Source organism: Malus domestica, chromosome 16, assembly GCF_042453785.1.
Source record: "Malus domestica chromosome 16, GDT2T_hap1".
Taxonomy (NCBI): Eukaryota; Viridiplantae; Streptophyta; class Magnoliopsida; order Rosales; family Rosaceae; genus Malus; species Malus domestica.
In genome coordinates this window covers 27,334,251-27,355,016 of record NC_091676.1, presented here as the reverse complement: position 1 = coordinate 27,355,016, position 20,766 = coordinate 27,334,251, and the positions used below count along the sequence as shown (strand labels likewise).

The 20,766-nt window shown below is 39.8% G+C and overlaps 2 long non-coding RNA genes across 2 annotated transcripts in view; both read left to right on the top strand.

The window, feature by feature from the left end:
* The first annotated feature begins 2,120 nt into the window (after window positions 1-2,120).
* On the top strand, window positions 2,121-4,687 carry LOC139192658 (uncharacterized). The gene is made up of 5 exons (XR_011576894.1): window positions 2,121-2,341; window positions 2,425-2,584; window positions 2,690-2,758; window positions 3,457-3,515; window positions 4,557-4,687. It is a non-coding gene; the product is annotated as an uncharacterized lncRNA (long non-coding RNA).
* Window positions 4,688-8,642: 3,955 nt separating this feature from the next.
* The window catches only part of LOC139192659 (uncharacterized), an 88,328-nt gene continuing 76,204 nt past the window's right edge, over window positions 8,643-20,766 (top strand). Inside the window, exons 1-5 of the long non-coding RNA XR_011576895.1 lie at window positions 8,643-8,782; window positions 8,866-9,025; window positions 9,131-9,199; window positions 9,898-9,956; window positions 10,998-11,178. This is a non-coding gene — a long non-coding RNA (uncharacterized lncRNA). The remainder of the gene's footprint in view (window positions 8,783-8,865; window positions 9,026-9,130; window positions 9,200-9,897; window positions 9,957-10,997; window positions 11,179-20,766) is intronic.

The window sequence follows — 20,766 nt, the reverse complement described above, 5'->3', positions numbered from 1 at the left end:
CTTAATCTTGAATTGGTTCAAGGGCCGTTAGGGGTTGATCTTGAAGGAGGATTTGACGAAGAACGAAGAGAGCTTTCTTGATCGTTCGAGATTTGCTTGGGAGCTTTAGAGTTTCAAAGCTTCAAGGTTTTGGTGTGATGTGAATTGATTATCAATTGGTGTCCCAAAATGAATGCCTTGGCTTCCTATTTATAGAATTCCAAAACTTGATTTTTGGATTTAAATAATCAGATGAAATAAATCATTTCTGCAAAGTGTTGACACGTGTCATGTTTGATGACTTTTTTGATGATTCTCGATTTTTCGTTGAGTCACATGCTATGTGTAAAATTTATGTGACACGTGAACGTTGAAATTTTAATTATTGATCAACATTTATTTCACCGAAATTTCAATGTCTACAAAAAGAAAGAGAGGACGGATTGGGATCTGCACAAGAGAAAGAGATGGGAAGAAAAATGAAGGAAAAATGGAAAACTAATTGATAGTTGTGCGGCAGTTGAAGAAGGGAAAAGAGAAAAATGAGGGGAAGTGGGTTTGTGTTGGATTAGGGTTTAGATAATTGATGGTTTTTTCCTAGTGAATAATAATATCCTTTTATTTTTATTCTTTGTAGACATTAATTTGTAACTAAACATATCCGGCTTAAATAGAAAAAAAAAAAGTTTAAATAAATAAGTATAAACATCTGCCCCTAATGAAAAAAATAATTAAATTTAAATAATTATTAGTTGAATTAGGGGCTAATTTATTCGCCTCTAATAGCTAAATAAAGTAAAAGCAGGTTTTTCCACCCCTAAAAGTAATAAAATTAATAGAGGCGAATTATTATTTGTCTCTATTAAATTAACAGAAACAATTGCATGTTTTCACCCCCTAATAAAAACTATTAGAGGCAAATTTTTATTTTTGCATCTAATATAACGCCCCTAAGACTCACTTTTCCTGTAGTGGGTGTGTTGGTGAACATTTATTTTCACTGAAATTTAAGTGTCTACTTAATATTTAAGGCTTTCTAAGAGAGGAATTAATATGTGGCCTGACATCAATTAGTGTATATATGTGATAACTATATCTTATTGGTTAGGCATGCAGTTAAACACGTAAAAACTCATTAAGCATAGAATAATCATGTCAGTCAAGTAGGACTAGCTTGATATTGGTCATCCTCACTAGTTTTTCTACTCTTCGTAATCTTAGTTTAAATAAACATAATTGACTGGTCATTCTCTTAGATTTATCCAAGTATCTAGCAACAACTTCACAATGATGGCCAAATTTTGTGTGTAAGGTTTTGTCTTGAGAGATATTAGGGCATTATATTTATGCTAGAAAACCCTAAAAAGTCTAGTAGAAGCTCTCCTAAGACCTACTTCAATCCTTGGAGTAAACTCAAACATTAGGTTCTAAACCTACCCCAACTTGCTCCAACCCTTGAGCCAAATATGAATTTTAGCCCAAAACTCAGTTTTGGGACAAATTTAGGCCAGAATTCCTCCTAGATTAGTGGGCTGGCCCGCAATATATGTTTTTTTAGTTTTACATTTTTTAAATTCATTGAATCCAACGGCTAAGATCTAATATGATCAAATCCAACGGTAAAAAAAATATCTTACAGTCCAAATTTAAATTCAATGGCTAAAATAATTTTTTTAAAAGAATCTTTCATATGTTTCATATTTATTCATAGTGTTCCATGAATTTCATGATGTCGGTTTAGTAATTTTTCAATATTTATCAGAATTTAAACATTTTTAGGTTAAAATGTTCATAAAATTAAATTACGATAGTCTACATAATTTTTTTTAAAGTTACTTTAAGAAAAAAAATTGTCCTAAAGTTTTTCTTTAAGAATCTCGGGTTAAAAATCTTACTTTAAGAAAAAATTTGTCCTAAATTTATTCTTTAAGAATTTCGGGCTAAAATATAACCAGAATGATTGGAGCAGAAAAACTATTTATGGGTTAAAAATTTTAGGTTTTAACCCAAGGGTTGGAGATTGTCATAGCCCGTCCCGGAATTTTTAATTCCGAGGATGTGAAATTACAAAAACGCCCTTAAACGGGATTAAGGTGCGTAATTTTGGTGTTTGTTTTACCTAAAATTTCTAAGCTATTGTTGTGTTGGACTTTAGGTAGGGTCCTATACCCTAATTTCCTCCCAATTTTCCGTAACCTTTCCTTCTCTCTCTTCTTCTTCCATTTCAGATTTTCACTCTCTCTCCCTCTCCTTCGAACTCACACGGACCACCACAAAACCACCCTAAATCTATACCAACGTCAAGTTTGAGACCACCATTGGAATCCTGAGGACTTCACGATCACGTTGGTATCCATTTCAGGTAAGTTTTACTTCGGAAAACCTAGATTCTAAACTCCCCATGAAAGTGTACTGTTCATGAGCTTTGAATTGGTTGATTTTTAGGACAATCCAAGCTCATAGTGAGCTTAGTGAGGTCCCAAGGAAGCTCGGAGTGCTTCGTTGGAAGTTTTTGGACGTAAGAACACGGAGATCGACAAGTTCAAAGTTTGGCCGGAGCTTTCGAGGCTTTTTCCGGCGAATCCCCGGCGAGTTAGGAGTCGAGGTAGGTATCAATCTCTTCGTCTCGTCAAGTACTACAACTTTCCTTTTTGTTTCACTCAATTTCGTTGAGTATTGAAGAAGTTATACTCATTTGAAAAATACCCAGTTTCCGGCGACCTCCGAGGCTTTCGAGGCAGTTTCCGGCCAAACCACGGCGAACTAGGTGTTGTGCAAGGTACCATTCTCTTTGTCTCTTCAAGGGCTACAACTTTCGTTTTTGAATCACTTGATTTCGTTGAGAAATGACAAAGTTATGGCAATTTGAAAAACTGCCCGGAAAACGGCCGCCGGAAAAACCAGTCCGGCGACCCAAGGAAGAAGAAGGTGCTACAGTAAAAATAAAAAAATAAAAAAAAAATATTTTAAAAATATGTCGACGTCCGTGACGTCGAGTAGATCACTGTGGTATATTCATATACCTAAATTGAACACCGTATGAGAAAGTTATTGAAGATTGTTGGTTAGGTGTTCAAATAACGTTTTATAGTTTTCACATTTAGGTGAAAATGTGAATTGATGATCCGACCGTTGGATCGTCACCAAACTTTGATACGTTGTAATACGTAATATTTGAGGATTATTGGAACTTACGGATTGGGAATCCGAGTTACGGATCTTCCGGAATTGGAATTGTAAGTCCATAATATAAAATGTTAACCGTCACTTGGTTTTGGAAATTGACGAAGATCCGACCGTTGGATGGTAATGAAATTTTAGGATGTTATCCTAGAGATATATTGTGGACCTCTGGAAGTTATGGATTTAAAATCTGAGTGGCAGATCTTCCGGATCGAACTACGTAGTGACGTATTTTATATAAGTTATATATTCTATCGATATGAATTCTGAGGTTGGATTTGATTACTATTCTAGGCGGCGATCGTCGTGACGCCTTGATGTGTGGTGCTAGGGAGTTGTTGGACGAACTCCAGGTGAGTGGGCAGTTTTGTTTTCCGTATATATATATACTTGACGTTTCCCAGAAATTGAATTGAAATGAAAATATGTTTAAAATGAAATGCATATGAGTTATGTGGAAAAACGGGAAGTGAAATACCATGCATAGAATTGATATGAAAAGTATATAGAAATGTGAGTTGAAATGCCATGCATGAATTAATATATGATGCATATGTATGAATTGGTGCGGTGAACGCACAAGTAAGAATTGATATATGATGCATATGTATGAATTGGTGCGGTGGACGCACAAGTAAGAATTGATTTATGATGCATATGTATGAATTGGTGCGGTGGACGCACAGGTAAGAATTGATTTATGATACATATGTATGAAATGGTGCGGTGAACGCACAGGTGAGTATTTAATTACTGTTATGATGATGATGATATATATTGAGCTCAAATCCTGCACCATGGTTTAGTGCTTATAGTATTCACCGCATCGCACGCTCGCCTTGGATCCAAGTAGATGCTAGTCGTACAGTCCACGCGGAGTGGGTACGACAGACCAGTCGCGAGAGTGTTAGTGAGATTCCGACTGGTGGGTGACCTTAGATTATGTGCACAGATGATTTATGAGAAGCACTAGAGCGTAACTTGTGTGCAGAAGGCCGGACGGGTCACAGAGGTGACTCCGGTAGAGTGATAATGATAGATTTTGAGCTCTAGGTTCAACCGTATAGGGCTATTAGAGGGCCTACGGTTGATTACTTTCTTGCACCTGATATGATTATGTTGATGCATTCATACCTTATTACTGTTGAGATGATGTGGCATGGCATAATTAATATGAGAAATGTTGAGATGACATGGCATGGCATGATTGATAAAGAGATAATGTTGAGATAGTAAAAATGAAGTTTTGAGAATATATATGTATATTTATATTTTACATTTCTGGGAAAGTATATAGGTTTTACGGAGAGGGGTTACAACGTTTTGAGAAATGTTTGGATTTGGAAAAGAATTGTTTTACTGACCCACTCAATTTTGGTTTTGCGCCCCTCCAGGTTCAGGAATCACAAAGGTGTGGTGACTACGAGGAATTCGACGGTGTTCTGACAGATTGGACAAAATTAGGACTCACCTTCGGGTGTATCAACTTATAAATTGTATAATTAAAGCTTCCGTACTGTGCAAATGGTTACGTCACTCTCACGTGACGGCCAGCATGCCCTCCTTCGGGACGGGGTGTGTCAGTTGGTATCAGAGCATGGTTGCAATCTTGGACATCTTGAGAAGTTTATAGTGAATTCTGTCAGAATTACACCGCCTCGTAGCAAACCACGTAGTTAGAGGAATTTAGTCTCCTTGAATTAGCGGTTTGGGGGAAACTATTATCATGGTGATTCGGTATATTATCAAAATGGACATTTTAAGACGGGTTATGAGTTGAATTTGAATCACCTTATGAAATGATGAACCTGAGGGAGCGAAGTAACGGTTTAACCATTTGGAAAAGATGTTTCAGGTTATGCAAGTCAAAGGAAATTTCCTTCTGACAAGGGGTCGAGACGACTACCTGGTTTTGGTTATGAATTTGTATCCTGGTGGAAACAGGAGTATGAATTGTTGTCACCAGAGGAATCAGTCGATTGAGAATTGTTTAAGGACTTGTTTAAAGGAAAAGTTTATCCCTCCGACATTTATCGATGGTAGTAAGCAAGAGTTTGCAAATGTGAATCAAGGAAGTTGACGATAAAGTTAATGATTCGTCATATCAAGGATATAGAAAGATTCAGAGCTTCGAAAGAAGTGAAGCTAGAGTTAATTCTTCCAGCTGAGGTTTTAATGTCGCTGGTCAGAGTAAAAGTGATGGATATACTGGTAATCCCAGATATTTGAGACAAGGTGTCTCGAGTAAAGGAAATGTACTTTGTGCAGCAGGTACAAAATTAACACTTTGGGAAATGTGAAATTAATGAATGTGTTTATGTGAACAGAAGGGACACAGAGTTGTGAATCGTCCCTAGAATCAGTTGTACTCAACAATTTTCCATGAAATCATAGTGTCGATTTAGCAGAGTTATGGATTTAGTAGTTTGGTCGGATTGACCGTGAGTACAGAGATATTTGATGAGTTATATGTTCAGCCGTACAGACCATGAGAAGTGGATTTGACTGACACATGAGAAATTAGTGAGTTATAGGCTCGGCCGTACCTACCACGCGGAGTGGATCCGGCCGACGTATTATTGAGATAAGAGTTGAATCAACCGTATTGGTCATTCTAGTTGACTTCGGCTGATATATTTCTTATTATGTATGCTATTACCTAGGAAGTAGTAAATAAATGTAGTTGAGACGAGTGTATGTATTTTGCATTGAGTGACAAAATAGTAATGTTATATCTTTGTGAGTGGTTGCCTACTTATCGAGACAACGATGATTTATCAGTATTGCGGGCTGCAGACCGTAATATTAATAACTCATTCGTGGATTCGTTAAGTAAGTAAACCGGTAGATTATTTTGTACTTATTCAGAATGCTTAGTAGTAATAGAGTATGTATTGTGTCGGTTAAATTATTTCCATTAGATTGGTTGGTTATAATTGTGACAAGACGAAATGTTATGGGAAACCAGTACTTTCCATCGATCTGGATGAACAGAGATTACTTTTGTAAGTATGCAAAATGGATTGAGTCAGGCTGTTATTTATGCTGTGAGAGCAAAGAGATTGTTTTTGAAAGGCTGTCAAAAATACTTAGCTCATGTGGTGCTAAATGATGTTGTTTGGAGTAGTGTGAATAATGTCGAAAGAGTTAGACTTTTCTTGATGTCTTCCTTGAAAGTATACCTGGATTGCCTTCAGGCAGAGATATGAGGTTCATTATTGATTTGTTGCCAGATATAAATTTATATTGGAGATTGGTTCATGATGAGTTAAGGGAATTGGAAATTCAGTTGAGGGAATTGGTTGATAAAAGTTTTATTCAACCTAGTACAACACTTTTGAGGAGCACCAGTTTGTTGGTGAGAAAGAAAATGGACTTAGAGATTATTCATTGATTATAGATAATGGAATCGGGTAACGAATGAGAACCGTTATCCATTGTGGTGTATTGACGCTCATTTGATCAGTTCAAAGGTGCTTTTATCTTTTCAAAGATTGACTTGAAGTCTGTTTACTATCAATTGAAAATTATGAGTAACGTTGTTCCTAAGATTGTTTTTCTGGACTCGTTATAGTCTTTATGAAGTTTGGTGATGCTATATGGATACTCATGCTGTTTTATGAGTTGATGGATGAAGTATTCCAATAATGCCTTGATAGATTGATATCATTTTCATTGAAGATATTCTGGCATATTCTGAGCCAGAGCAGAGCATGTAAACGTATTAAGTCAATGAAGCAAAGATTGAGAGAACGTTAGTTGTATGCTAAGTTTAGCAAAAGCTAAAGTTAAATGGATCAAGTGGCATTCTAAAATTTGTTATGTCTGCTTAAGGTATTCAAGTGAATCATTAAAAGATAGCAGAAATTGACTGTGGAGAAATGAGGTTATGTATGAGTGGGAAGGAAATTGTGAGCAAAGGATTCAACAACTGAAGTATTTCCTCACTCATGCACGTATTTTGGTATTCCCAGAGAATAGTGGTAATCATAAATTTTTAGTGATGTTTCTTGAATGGTATTGGAGGCATGTTGATGCAAATGTTAGGGTGATTGCATACGTTTCACGATAAATGGAACCTCATGAGATGAATTACCCTACTGGTGATTTGGAAGTCACGATTATCATTCTTGCTGTGAAGTTATGAAGGCATTATATGTTGATAAGAATGCAAGATTTTTACGAATCCAAAAAGTCTTCAATATCCATTACTTGGAAGGATTTTGATATGAGGCAGCGAAAGTGAATTGTATTGCTTAATGAACATGATTGTACGATCAGGGTGATCGTAAAGTTTGTTCTAGCTCAAGCACTTGGCGAGAAGACTACAGTAAGATTAATGTCTGGCACGTTTGCCAAGATTATCTTCTTGTGGATTGGAAACCAACTAAAGTAAAGTTAAGAATGGAAGATCGAGAAGAAGTTATACTTGTTAAGTAACAAGTTAGTACATTTACTCCAGTGTTGAGTAACAACCTTTCCCAGACAGTGCAACATTACTAATTTGTTTTATGGAAAAGAGAATTGGATTACGGAACTGCTAAGTTTCTTAAGTATGTTGGTTGTGCAGTTTCCGAAGTAACGCCATAAGGACCATGAAATGTGTCACGTGAGTCGGTTTTTGATGACTTGTGAATGGAATGCTTCTGAATAGAGAAAGATTCGATCAAGAAAGAGTTTTAGTAGACCCTGAGACTATGGATTAGTCTCCTCAAAGTATTCAGGTGATTAAGTTAAACTGAAGTAACCAGGAATGGCAAAAGAGATCAACAGATGGATATGCCACTAATCGAGTGTGTAAGGTAAATGGTTTGATATTTTTGGAATTTCACCATGAACAGAAATAGTAAGATTCAGAAAGGAAGACAAGATAAGTCTTGAACACATCAGTCCGTTTTGATCATTAAAGGAATCGACGAAGTTGCATACAAGTTTGTGATGCCTTCAGAATTGGCTAAGGCACATAATGTATTTTGTGTTCGATGCGTTGTCACTAGGTGGCAGATTTGTCGCATAAGATTCTGGTTCAACCTTTGGAGATTAATCCGGATTCGACTTGATGAGGAACCAGTGACTATACTGGATTGGAAAGATAAGACTCTGAGGAATAAGATCGTGAGCTTGGTAAAAGTATTGTGGAGGAACCATTCAGCAGAAGAAGCTACTTGGGAGACAAAAGAACGGATGAGAGATATGTATCCGAGGCTATTTTTTTTTAGTATTGAGAGTTTGGTTGGTGGCTGGAATTTCGGGGACGAAATTCTATAAGGAGGGGAGATTGTCATAGCCCGTCCCGGAATTTTTAATTCCGAGGATGTGAAATTACAAAAACGCCCTTAAACGGGATTAAGGTGCGTAATTTTGGTGTTTGTTTTACCTAAAATTTCTAAGCTATTGTTGTGTTGGACTTTAGGTAGGGTCCTATACCCTAATTTCCTCCCAATTTTCCGTAACCTTTCCTTCTCTCTCTTCTTCTTCCATTTCAGATTTTCACTCTCTCTCCCTCTCCTTCGAACTCACACGGACCACCACAAAACCACCCTAAATCTATACCAACGTCAAGTTTGAGACCACCATTGGAATCCTGAGGACTTCACGATCACGTTGGTATCCATTTCAGGTAAGTTTTACTTCGGAAAACCTAGATTCTAAACTCCCCATGAAAGTGTACTGTTCATGAGCTTTGAATTGGTTGATTTTTAGGACAATCCAAGCTCATAGTGAGCTTAGTGAGGTCCCAAGGAAGCTCGGAGTGCTTCGTTGGAAGTTTTTGGACGTAAGAACACGGAGATCGACAAGTTCAAAGTTTGGCCGGAGCTTTCGAGGCTTTTTCCGGCGAATCCCCGGCGAGTTAGGAGTCGAGGTAGGTATCAATCTCTTCGTCTCGTCAAGTACTACAACTTTCCTTTTTGTTTCACTCAATTTCGTTGAGTATTGAAGAAGTTATACTCATTTGAAAAATACCCAGTTTCCGGCGACCTCCGAGGCTTTCGAGGCAGTTTCCGGCCAAACCACGGCGAACTAGGTGTTGTGCAAGGTACCATTCTCTTTGTCTCTTCAAGGGCTACAACTTTCGTTTTTGAATCACTTGATTTCGTTGAGAAATGACAAAGTTATGGCAATTTGAAAAACTGCCCGGAAAACGGCCGCCGGAAAAACCAGTCCGGCGACCCAAGGAAGAAGAAGGTGCTACAGTAAAAATAAAAAAATAAAAAAAAAATATTTTAAAAATATGTCGACGTCCGTGACGTCGAGTAGATCACTGTGGTATATTCATATACCTAAATTGAACACCGTATGAGAAAGTTATTGAAGATTGTTGGTTAGGTGTTCAAATAACGTTTTATAGTTTTCACATTTAGGTGAAAATGTGAATTGATGATCCGACCGTTGGATCGTCACCAAACTTTGATACGTTGTAATACGTAATATTTGAGGATTATTGGAACTTACGGATTGGGAATCCGAGTTACGGATCTTCCGGAATTGGAATTGTAAGTCCATAATATAAAATGTTAACCGTCACTTGGTTTTGGAAATTGACGAAGATCCGACCGTTGGATGGTAATGAAATTTTAGGATGTTATCCTAGAGATATATTGTGGACCTCTGGAAGTTATGGATTTAAAATCTGAGTGGCAGATCTTCCGGATCGAACTACGTAGTGACGTATTTTATATAAGTTATATATTCTATCGATATGAATTCTGAGGTTGGATTTGATTACTATTCTAGGCGGCGATCGTCGTGACGCCTTGATGTGTGGTGCTAGGGAGTTGTTGGACGAACTCCAGGTGAGTGGGCAGTTTTGTTTTCCGTATATATATATACTTGACGTTTCCCAGAAATTGAATTGAAATGAAAATATGTTTAAAATGAAATGCATATGAGTTATGTGGAAAAACGGGAAGTGAAATACCATGCATAGAATTGATATGAAAAGTATATAGAAATGTGAGTTGAAATGCCATGCATGAATTAATATATGATGCATATGTATGAATTGGTGCGGTGAACGCACAAGTAAGAATTGATATATGATGCATATGTATGAATTGGTGCGGTGGACGCACAAGTAAGAATTGATTTATGATGCATATGTATGAATTGGTGCGGTGGACGCACAGGTAAGAATTGATTTATGATACATATGTATGAAATGGTGCGGTGAACGCACAGGTGAGTATTTAATTACTGTTATGATGATGATGATATATATTGAGCTCAAATCCTGCACCATGGTTTAGTGCTTATAGTATTCACCGCATCGCACGCTCGCCTTGGATCCAAGTAGATGCTAGTCGTACAGTCCACGCGGAGTGGGTACGACAGACCAGTCGCGAGAGTGTTAGTGAGATTCCGACTGGTGGGTGACCTTAGATTATGTGCACAGATGATTTATGAGAAGCACTAGAGCGTAACTTGTGTGCAGAAGGCCGGACGGGTCACAGAGGTGACTCCGGTAGAGTGATAATGATAGATTTTGAGCTCTAGGTTCAACCGTATAGGGCTATTAGAGGGCCTACGGTTGATTACTTTCTTGCACCTGATATGATTATGTTGATGCATTCATACCTTATTACTGTTGAGATGATGTGGCATGGCATAATTAATATGAGAAATGTTGAGATGACATGGCATGGCATGATTGATAAAGAGATAATGTTGAGATAGTAAAAATGAAGTTTTGAGAATATATATGTATATTTATATTTTACATTTCTGGGAAAGTATATAGGTTTTACGGAGAGGGGTTACAACGTTTTGAGAAATGTTTGGATTTGGAAAAGAATTGTTTTACTGACCCACTCAATTTTGGTTTTGCGCCCCTCCAGGTTCAGGAATCACAAAGGTGTGGTGACTACGAGGAATTCGACGGTGTTCTGACAGATTGGACAAAATTAGGACTCACCTTCGGGTGTATCAACTTATAAATTGTATAATTAAAGCTTCCGTACTGTGCAAATGGTTACGTCACTCTCACGTGACGGCCAGCATGCCCTCCTTCGGGACGGGGTGTGTCAGAGATAGTCTAAAAGAAAACAAATTCCTAAAACTATTAATGAAACAAACTAGGAAAGAATCTGTCTTGGCTTGGGAAACACAACATCTGATTTGCAAGCCAAATTTGGGGTCGATTTATCTTATAAAATTTTGTAAAAATAATAAACTTGTAACTCTATCTCTTACCTTTCCAAGCATATATCGTACGTCATGTGAAAAACATCTAAAAAGCTTTTAAATTGTCATTCTCCCACAGTTGCGCAATACTAACGGGGTTGCAATTTCCATGGGATTAACTTGAAAAACTAAAATGTTTGGCTTCATGGAAAATTATGAAATTCGGATACAACGATCTTCAACCTCTTAACTTTCTTCTCCAATTGGCCTTGTATCAAAACTCCTATGGAAGGTTGAATTATCACAAAAAAAAAAATTCCTAAGTGCCCGGATTGGCTGAAATTGAGAAAAAGAAAGTAATAAAGTTCTTTCAAGACCAATTCCTTAACAATCTAGGGAAAAACAACATGAAATAATGCACTTATCAGTATAACTTGCCTTTCCACACAAAGTCGCAATCTCCATTCTTATAGTTTAGATGAATTACTGTATATTTTCCAAAAGCAAAAGTTAAAGGGTGAAAGTGTTTATTTGGAAAAACAAGCCTATATTTATGGCTCCACTTGGGCCATAAAAATAGGTCTCTTGTATCTATTTTGTTTAATTGAAGCGATAGCGATTATCTATTAATTATAAACACAATTATAACACGATTACAAGGTGTCAACCGAGCACATCTTCTCTAGTTATCAAATTCTTGATCTAGGTAGAATAAATGCACAAAAGCAAATATAATATATCCCCTATATAGCAGCCACAATAAAAAAAGAACACACAAGAACCAATAGTGTAAATTTGCCAACAATATATAGATTAAGGGTGACAGATTCGAAACTGACGAACACATAAAGCCATCAGTAAAAATTTGAGGCCACACAAACCACAAGCGGTAAAAACATACACAAACACAACTAAGCCGATAATGAAATCATCCAAGCCTTTTCGTCAACCACCGCAACGATTTTCTACTAAAGTACAACTCGGCATCACAGACGAGATAATTCGTTTATTAAATGTCGATTTTATTCGGACAGCTCGGTACATGGAGTGGTTAGCGAATATTGTGCTAGTCATAAAGAAAAATGAAACCCTTCAAAACATGGAACATTGATTTTGGCACAATATTCGACTAGCACAATATTTTCCAACCACTCCACGTAGCGAGCCGTTTAATTATCCTTGAGTTCTATTACCTGGACAGGAATTCTTTTTTATTGCATCTACATAATATTTAACATCATCTACTCACAACCCTTGGCCTTCCAGCAATTTTGGCAGACCGCCAGGTGTTTGTGTGTTTTATGTTTTCAATAATATGCCTTTGCCATTGCATCACATATATGGACACTCAAATTGCATTAATTTGTTGTTATATGCAATATGCTTTTCTATTTTTCTTTCAAATTTTTTTTTTATTTGTAGTTCAATATTTGAACTCCGTCGTGTAAGTTTATCTTACATTGCCGGTCCCAAGCCCGGATAAAGGAGGAGGGGGAGGGCGTCAGGTAGTCGACAGCCGGCACTCCATGATCACGTCGAATCCTTATGAAAATGAATCCAGAACGAAATCGCGCTAAAGCTAGGGCGTCACCCGTAAGTGGCGCGCTGTGTGGCCTGAGCACAGTGATAAGTGAGCAAGGGTCGCTGTATCTCCATCGGCACCCGGATGCAGTGTTAAATGAGCAAGGGGGCTATAGAAACTTCTTTTCGAACGACTCCACTCAAAGTTGTTTGGGAGCATATGCTCCTATCAACTTTACACGGGACACACAAAAGAAGTACTTTGATCCTATTAGACGGGGAAGGGTGAAGAAGCTAGGACAGAAGGGTAGAGTTCAAGAGAGCAAAATGCGTTTAGGAACGTGGAATATAGGAACCTTGACGGGAAAATCTATGGAAGTAGTAGAAGTTATGGTGAGGAGAAGGATAAATATTATGTGCCTACAAGAAACTAAGTGGGTTGGTCGTAAGGCAAAGGATCTAGAAAACTCAGGGTTTAAACTATGGTATTCGGGCACAAATAGAACGAGAAACGGTGTTGGCATCATCGTGGACAAGACCTTGACACAAGATGTTGTAGATGTCAAGAGGGTAGGAGATAGAATCATGGCAATCAAGATTGTAATAGGACAAGAACTTATCAATGTGATTAGTGCGTACGCACCTCAAGTAGGGTTGGATACGAGTTCGAAGGAGAAATTTTGGGAAGACCTTGGAGACTTGGTGCAAGGAATTGCTCAGACAGAGAAGTTATTTATAGGAGGAGATTTAAATGGACACGTGGGCAGGGAGACAGGCAACTATGGAGGTTTTCATGGTGGCCATGGTTTTGGGGAGAGAAACGAGGATGGGGAAGCTATCTTGGATTTTGCAATGGCATATGATCTCTTCTTAGCCAACACCTTCTTTAAGAAGAGAGAAGAACATGTGATCACCTACAAGAGTGGGTCGTCAAAAACACAAATAGATTTTCTTCTAATGAGGAAAGGGGATCATATAACTTGTAAGGATTGCAAAGTTATACCAGGAGAGAGCGTGGCTAATCAACATCGCTTGTTGGTGATGGATGTACATATCAAAAGAGTGAGAAAAAAGAACAAGACTTGGAAGTGCCCAAGGACTAGATGGTGGAATCTAAAAGAAGAAAAACAAGCCATTTTCAAAGAGAAAGTAATCACCCAGTGTGTGTGTGATAGAGAGGGGGAAGCTAACCAAATGTGGGATTCCATGGCTAGTTGTATCCGAAAAGTAGCAAAAGAGGTATTAGGAGAGTCCAAGGGTTTTGCCCCACACCAAAAGGAATCTTGGTGGTGGAATGAGGAGGTACAAGCAAAGGTGAAGGCTAAGAAGGAATGTTGTAAAGCCTTATACAAGGATAGGACCGATGAAAATGGTGAAAGGTATAGAAAAGCGAAGCAAGAGGCGAAGAAAGCTGTGAGAGAAGCTAAGTTAGCGGCTTATGACGATATGTATAAGCGACTAGATACCAAAGAAGGAGAGTTGGATATCTATAAACTAGCTAGAGCAAGGGACAAGAAGACAAGGGACCTAAACCAAGTGAGGTGCATCAAGGATGAGGATGGAAAGGTTCTTGCTACAGAGAACGCGGTTAAAGACAGATGGAAAAGTTATTTTCATAATCTTTTCAATGAAGGACATGAAATGAGTGCTTCTTTAGGGGAGTTGAGTAACTGAGAAGAGTGTAGAAACTACTCTTTTTATCGTAGAATCCGGAAGGAAGAAGTGGGTGTAGCTTTGAAGAAGATGAAGCATAGAAAAGCAGTAGGCCCAGACGATATACCAATCGAAGTGTGGAAAGTTTTGGGAGAGACAGGTATAACATGGCTCACTAACCTTTTCAATAGGATTTTGAAAACGAAGAAGATGCCGAATGAGTGGCGAATGAGCACTTTGGTGCCTATCTACAAGAATAAGGGCGATGTACAAAATTGCATGAACTATAGGGGTATTAAGCTAATGAGTCATACAATGAAGCTCTGGGAGAGAGTCATTGAGCATAGATTGAGGCAAGAGACACGGGTTTCGGACAACCAATTCGGGTTCATGCCAGGGCGCTCAACCATGGAGGCAATCTATCTCTTACGAAGATTGATGGAAAGATATAGAGATGGGAAAAAGGATTTACACATGGTCTTTATAGATTTGGAAAAAGCGTATGATAGGGTCCCAAGAGACATTCTTTGGAAGATTTTAGAGAAGAAAGGAGTACGAGTAGCATATATCCAAGCTATACAGGATATGTATGAAGGAGCAAAGACTGCCGTAAGAACTCATGAAGGACAAACTGAAAGCTTTCCCATAACTGTAGGATTACATCAAGGCTCATCCTTAAGTCCTTACCTTTTTGCGTTGGTAATGGATGAGTTAACAGGACATATTCAAGGTGATATTCCTTGGTGTATGCTTTTCGCAGACGATATAGTGTTGATAGATGAAACTCAGGAAGGGGTAAATGCAAAGCTTAACCTTTGGAGAGAAGTGTTGGAATCTAAAGGTCTTCGCCTAAGCCGATCAAAGACAGAATATATGGAGTGCAAGTTCAGTGCAAATGGAGGCCAAAACGAGTTATGGGTGAGGATCGGAGATCAAGAAATACCAAAGAGCGACCGTTTTCGTTACCTAGGATCTATCTTGCAAAAGAATGGAGAATTAGATGGAGATCTCAACCATAGAATACAAGCTGGATGGATGAAGTGGAAGAGTGCATCCGGCGTGTTGTGTGACCGCCGTATGCCACTGAAGCTCAAGGGAAAATTTTATAGGACGGCAATAAGGCCGGCGATGCTGTATGGCACAGAATGTTGGGCGGTGAAGCATCAACACGTACACAAAATGGGTGTAGCGGAGATGAGGATGCTTCGTTGGATGTGTGGGCACACGAGAAAGGATAAGATTAGGAATGAGGATATCCGGGGTAAAGTAGGAGTAGCCGAAATTGAAGGAAAGATGAGAGAAAATCGGTTACGGTGGTTTGGACATGTGCAAAGAAGGCCTACTGACGCTCCGATTAGAAGATGCGACTATGGGACAGAGGTTCAGGGCCGAAGGGGCAGAGGAAGACCTAGGAAAACTTTGGAAGAGACCCTAAGAAAAGACTTAGAGTACTTGGATCTAACGGAGGACATGACACAGGACAAAACACAATGGCGTTCTAAGATTCATATAGCCGATCCCACTCAGTGACTTGGATTTTCCAAGTCTCCAACCAAGAAGTTTTCCTCACTCGGGAAATTAAGGGAACACTACCTCAACCTATATGCTCCACTCACAAAGCTTCAACATACAAGCTTCAACAAAAGAAAATTCAAAGAACTTAGCGAATAAGGCTTTGGTGTATTTAACACAATACGTTGAAATGAAGGAAAGCTTATTTATTGATATCCCCGATAAGTTGCAAATATGTACATATACTTGAGTCAAAATAAACAAACAAGAGGGAGCCTTCACAAAGGTTGCTTAGGAGAAGTCTCAGCAGTCGGTAGAGCCCCAGAAAGAGAAGGCACCGGAGGAGGATCATTCGGAGCCTCAGTACTGGACAAAACCCTAGAAGGAGGAGGCATCAGAGGTTGATCATTTGGAGCTTCATTACGCGGTACAGCCCCAGAAGACGAAGGCAATAAATGCCTTTGGAACAAACCCACAAATCTCTGATGATCAAGTAAAACCTGACCATCAGATTCCTTCATCTGGTCAAGCTTCCTCTTCATGTTTGTAGCATAGTCATGTGCGAGCCGGTGCAACTGTTTATTCTCATGCTTGAGCCCTCTAATCTCCTATTTGAGACTCATCACTTCAGCCGCCAATGATTCAACTTGGCGGGTTCGAGCAAATAGGCGTTGGGCCATATTAGACACAGAACCTGCACACTGAACACTGAGAGCCAGAGAATCCTTAACAGCCAACTCATCAGACCGTTTGGAAAGTAGTCTGTTATCTTTGGGAGTGAGAAGGTTCCTGGCCACTACCGCAGCGGTCACATCATTCTTCATCACGGAATCCCCAACGGTAAGAGGACCAGTAGGGGAGACGAAGGATGGGCGCCATATGTTGTCTGGAGAAGGCGGGGCTGCCTCTTCAACAAGGTTCAAGTCAAAACGACGGTCGGAGGGGCCAGACATTTTCAAAGGTGTTGAAGAGAGAAGAGGTCGGACAAATCAAGATCTTAGAAGTGCAAGAATGGAGCTTCTACTGGTGGATATTCAAGTGTGCTTTGGAACTTAATGTCAGCCCCTATAAAAATCTGCACTCGACGAAGCTTCAGAAATCGAAGAGGCGTTTGCTTTCTCAAAAGCTGGGCTGCTCAGAGACCACGAGGGTCGATCTCAGAAATCGAAGAGGCGTTTGCTTTCTCAAAAGCTGGGCTGCTCAAAGACCACGAAGGCCGATCTCAGAAATCGAAGAGGCTTGCTTTCTCAAAAGCTGGGATGCTCAGAGACCACGAGGGCTGATCTCAGAAATCGAAGAGGCACCTACTTTTCCAGCCTTGTCAGCACCTGTCACACGCACACTCAGCTTTGCGAAAATTATGGGCATTCTGTCGAAGATTTCTGACGAAGTAGAAAGCACATGAATCGTACTGTTCAATCACCCACTTCCCACACGCAACAGTAGCTCATGGGTACCACAGATAACTTTGCCAAAGTTCTCTGACAAAGTTGAGACACGTGAAGCTTGCAGCTCCCACTACATCGCTCTGACCAAGAAGGGTAAAAGAATTGCAAAGAAACAACACTAACAAAGTTTAAACACATAAATTTTGAAGGTCTAGCTACCATATTATTACCCACAAGGGTAAAGGAACAGTACCACTGCTGGATAATTGGAAAGTCCCGGTGTGTCAACCTTTGTGCTTCGTGGCAAGGTAGACTAGCAAACATGCCCAACCTGTACTCACATTCGAGAAAACACTCCCAACAAGATTGCTTGCTCCAAAATCGAAGAGGCACCGCCCTCCGAATCTCGAGAGCCAGACTCCCAACATGATTACTTTCTCAAAAATCGAAGAGAGGGTAAAGGAACAGTACCACTGCTGGATAATTGGAAAGTCCCTGTGTGTCAACCTTTGTGCTTCGTGGCAAGGTAGACTAGCAAACATGCCCAACCTTTACTCACATTCGAGAAAACACTCCCAACAAGATTGCTTGCTCCAAAATCGAAGAGGCACCGCCCTCCGAATCTCGAGAGCCAGACTCCCAACATGATTACTTTCTCAAAAATCGAAGAGAGGGTAAAGGAACAGTACCACTGCTGGATAATTGGAAAGTCCCTGTGTGTCAACCTCTGTGCTTCGTGGCAAGGTAGACTAGCAAACACGTCCAACCTTTACTCACATTCGAGAAAACACTCCCAACAAGATTGCTTGCTCCAAAATCGAAGAGGCACCGCCCTCCGAATCTCGAGAGCCAGACTCCCAACATGATTACTTTCTCAAAAATCGAAGAGACACCGCTCTCCGAATCTCGAGAGCCAGACCCCCAGTAGGATTGCTTTCTCAAAAATCGAAGAGGCATCGTTCTCCGAATCTCGAGAGCCAGATCCCCGACAGTATTGCTTGTTCGAAAATCGAAGAGGCACCACTTTCCCAACTTCAAGAGCTGGATCTCCTTGGATAAAGCTTGTCTGTAATCTTCACACGCAACATCAGCTTTCCAGATACCACATACCACTTTTCAAAGTGCTCTGACAGAGTTAAAACATGTGAAGCTGGCAGCTCCCACTACCGTGCTATAACCAAGCAGGGTAAAGGAATAGCATTATTACTTGATGTTAGGGAGACTCCTATATATGTCGACCTCCATCCCTAACGGACAGGCAGACCTGCAAAAATGCTCAACCCTTTCTCTTATCTGAGAGGGCACTCCCAACGAAGCCTTTCGAAATATTCAGCTTTCTTTCCCCCCGATAATACCTCTGTAAACAAGCTATACTAGAGCAAGAATATCTCATATCATCAGGGTTAAAAGCAAGAGTATCCCATATCATGCTTTTTCCCTGTCTTTTCCTTTGGCCTTGTTCTTACCTGCAAGACAAGGAGAAAGAGAGCAATCAGTCAGCACTTGGAATCAAGCTTCCAGCCAGGAACTGACTGCCTGGAACCCCTTACCTGATTACTTACCTGGCATTGCTCTTGAGTACTCATTTTCAACATCTTATGCTTCCAGGGAAGATACCACATCTGCCTGAGGAACAAATAGGGCAAGTGAGAAGGATACAAGGAAGCATGTGGAGACAAGCGTAACAGCACACGTGCCGATACATCCACTACTCTGTCAAAAGCAAAAGTATCCCATATCAGCAGGGTCGAATGTACTCTAGATTTGATAGACTTGTTTTGACCCTCAAATTCTTCAGTCGGCCTTATACTCTGGAGGAAACCAGAAAACCCTCCAGCCCAGTTCAAGAATAAGCCTGTGGAAAGTTACTTCTTCAAAAGCAAAAGTATCCCATATCATCTCTCCTCATTTTTCTTCTCTTTATCCTTCATGCTGCCTGCAAGATAGGGAGAATGTGAACAATCAGCCGGAGCTCTGATTGCTTACCTTGTCTGTCACCTCTTTCAGCAGATCCCCTAGCTCGGCGACTTGGTGGACTCCTACTACATGGTTTGTATCGCGCTTGACCAAGCATGAAACTACAAGTAAGCTTCAAGTGAAATTGATACATTACCTTGTGCATCTCCACCAGTTACAGATACCACCCCTGGATGGAGGAAGAGTACTTCCAGAGAAGATGCCACATCTACCTATGAGACAGATAAGGCAAGTCAAGACGATACCACACTCCGGTACTTAGAAGTTTCGTGGCTACGAGATCATTCTCCCACAATTTTTCCTAATGTCATTTGTACTAAATCATTCACTTGTACTCACTAAAGGAGAGCTTGAACCTATGTACTTGTGTAAACCCTTCACAATTAATGAGAACTCCTATATTCCGTGGACGTAGCCAATCTGGGTGAACCACGTACATCTTGTGTTTGCTTTTGTGTAAACCCTTCACAATTAATGAGAACTCCTCTATTCCGTGGACGTAGCCAATCTGGGTGAACCACGTACATCTTGTGTTTGCTTTCCTATCTCTATCCATTTATATACTTATCCACACTAATGACCGGAGCAATCTAGCGAAGATCACAAAAAGTGACCGTTTTCGCTACCTAGGATCTATCTTGCAAGAGAACGGAGAATTAGATGGAGATCTCAACCATAGAATACAAGCTGGATGGATGAAGTGTAAGAGTGCATCCGGCGTGTTGTGTGACGGTCGTAGGCCACTGAAGCTCAAGGGAAAATTTTATAGGACGGCAATAAGGCCAGCGATGTTGTATGGCACAGAATGTTGGGCAGTGAAGCATCAACGTACACAAAATGGGTGTAACGGAGATGAGGATGCTTCGTGGGATGTATGGGCACACGAGAAAGGATAAGATTGGGAATGAGGTTATCCGAGGTAAAGTAGGAGTAGCCAAAATTGAAGGAAATATGAGAGAAAATCAGTTCCGGTGGTTTGGACATGTGCAAAGAAGGCCTACTGACGCTCCGGTTCGAAAATGTGACTACGGGACAGAGGTTCAGGCCGAAGGGGTAGAGGAAGACCTAGGAAAACTTTGGAAGAGACCCTAAGAAAAGACTTGAGTACTTGGATCTAACGGAGGACATGACACAAAACCGAGCGCAATGGCGTTCTAGGATTCATATAGCCGACCCCACTTAGTGGGAAAAGGCTTTGTTGTTGTTGTTGTTGTAGTTCAATATTTGATCAATTTACATTAACTCTTTGTATGAATCTCTGTACAACAGTCTAACAATTTACATGTAAATTGCCAAAGGCTCTGAAATCAATACTATATTTCAAAGCCTTAAATATCCATGCAGCTGCTTTCCAATATTCACCACGTGAGGATGTGAATTCAAACCAAACCGCTTGGATAAATCAAAGGCTTTGAAGGTTTTACTTTTACTC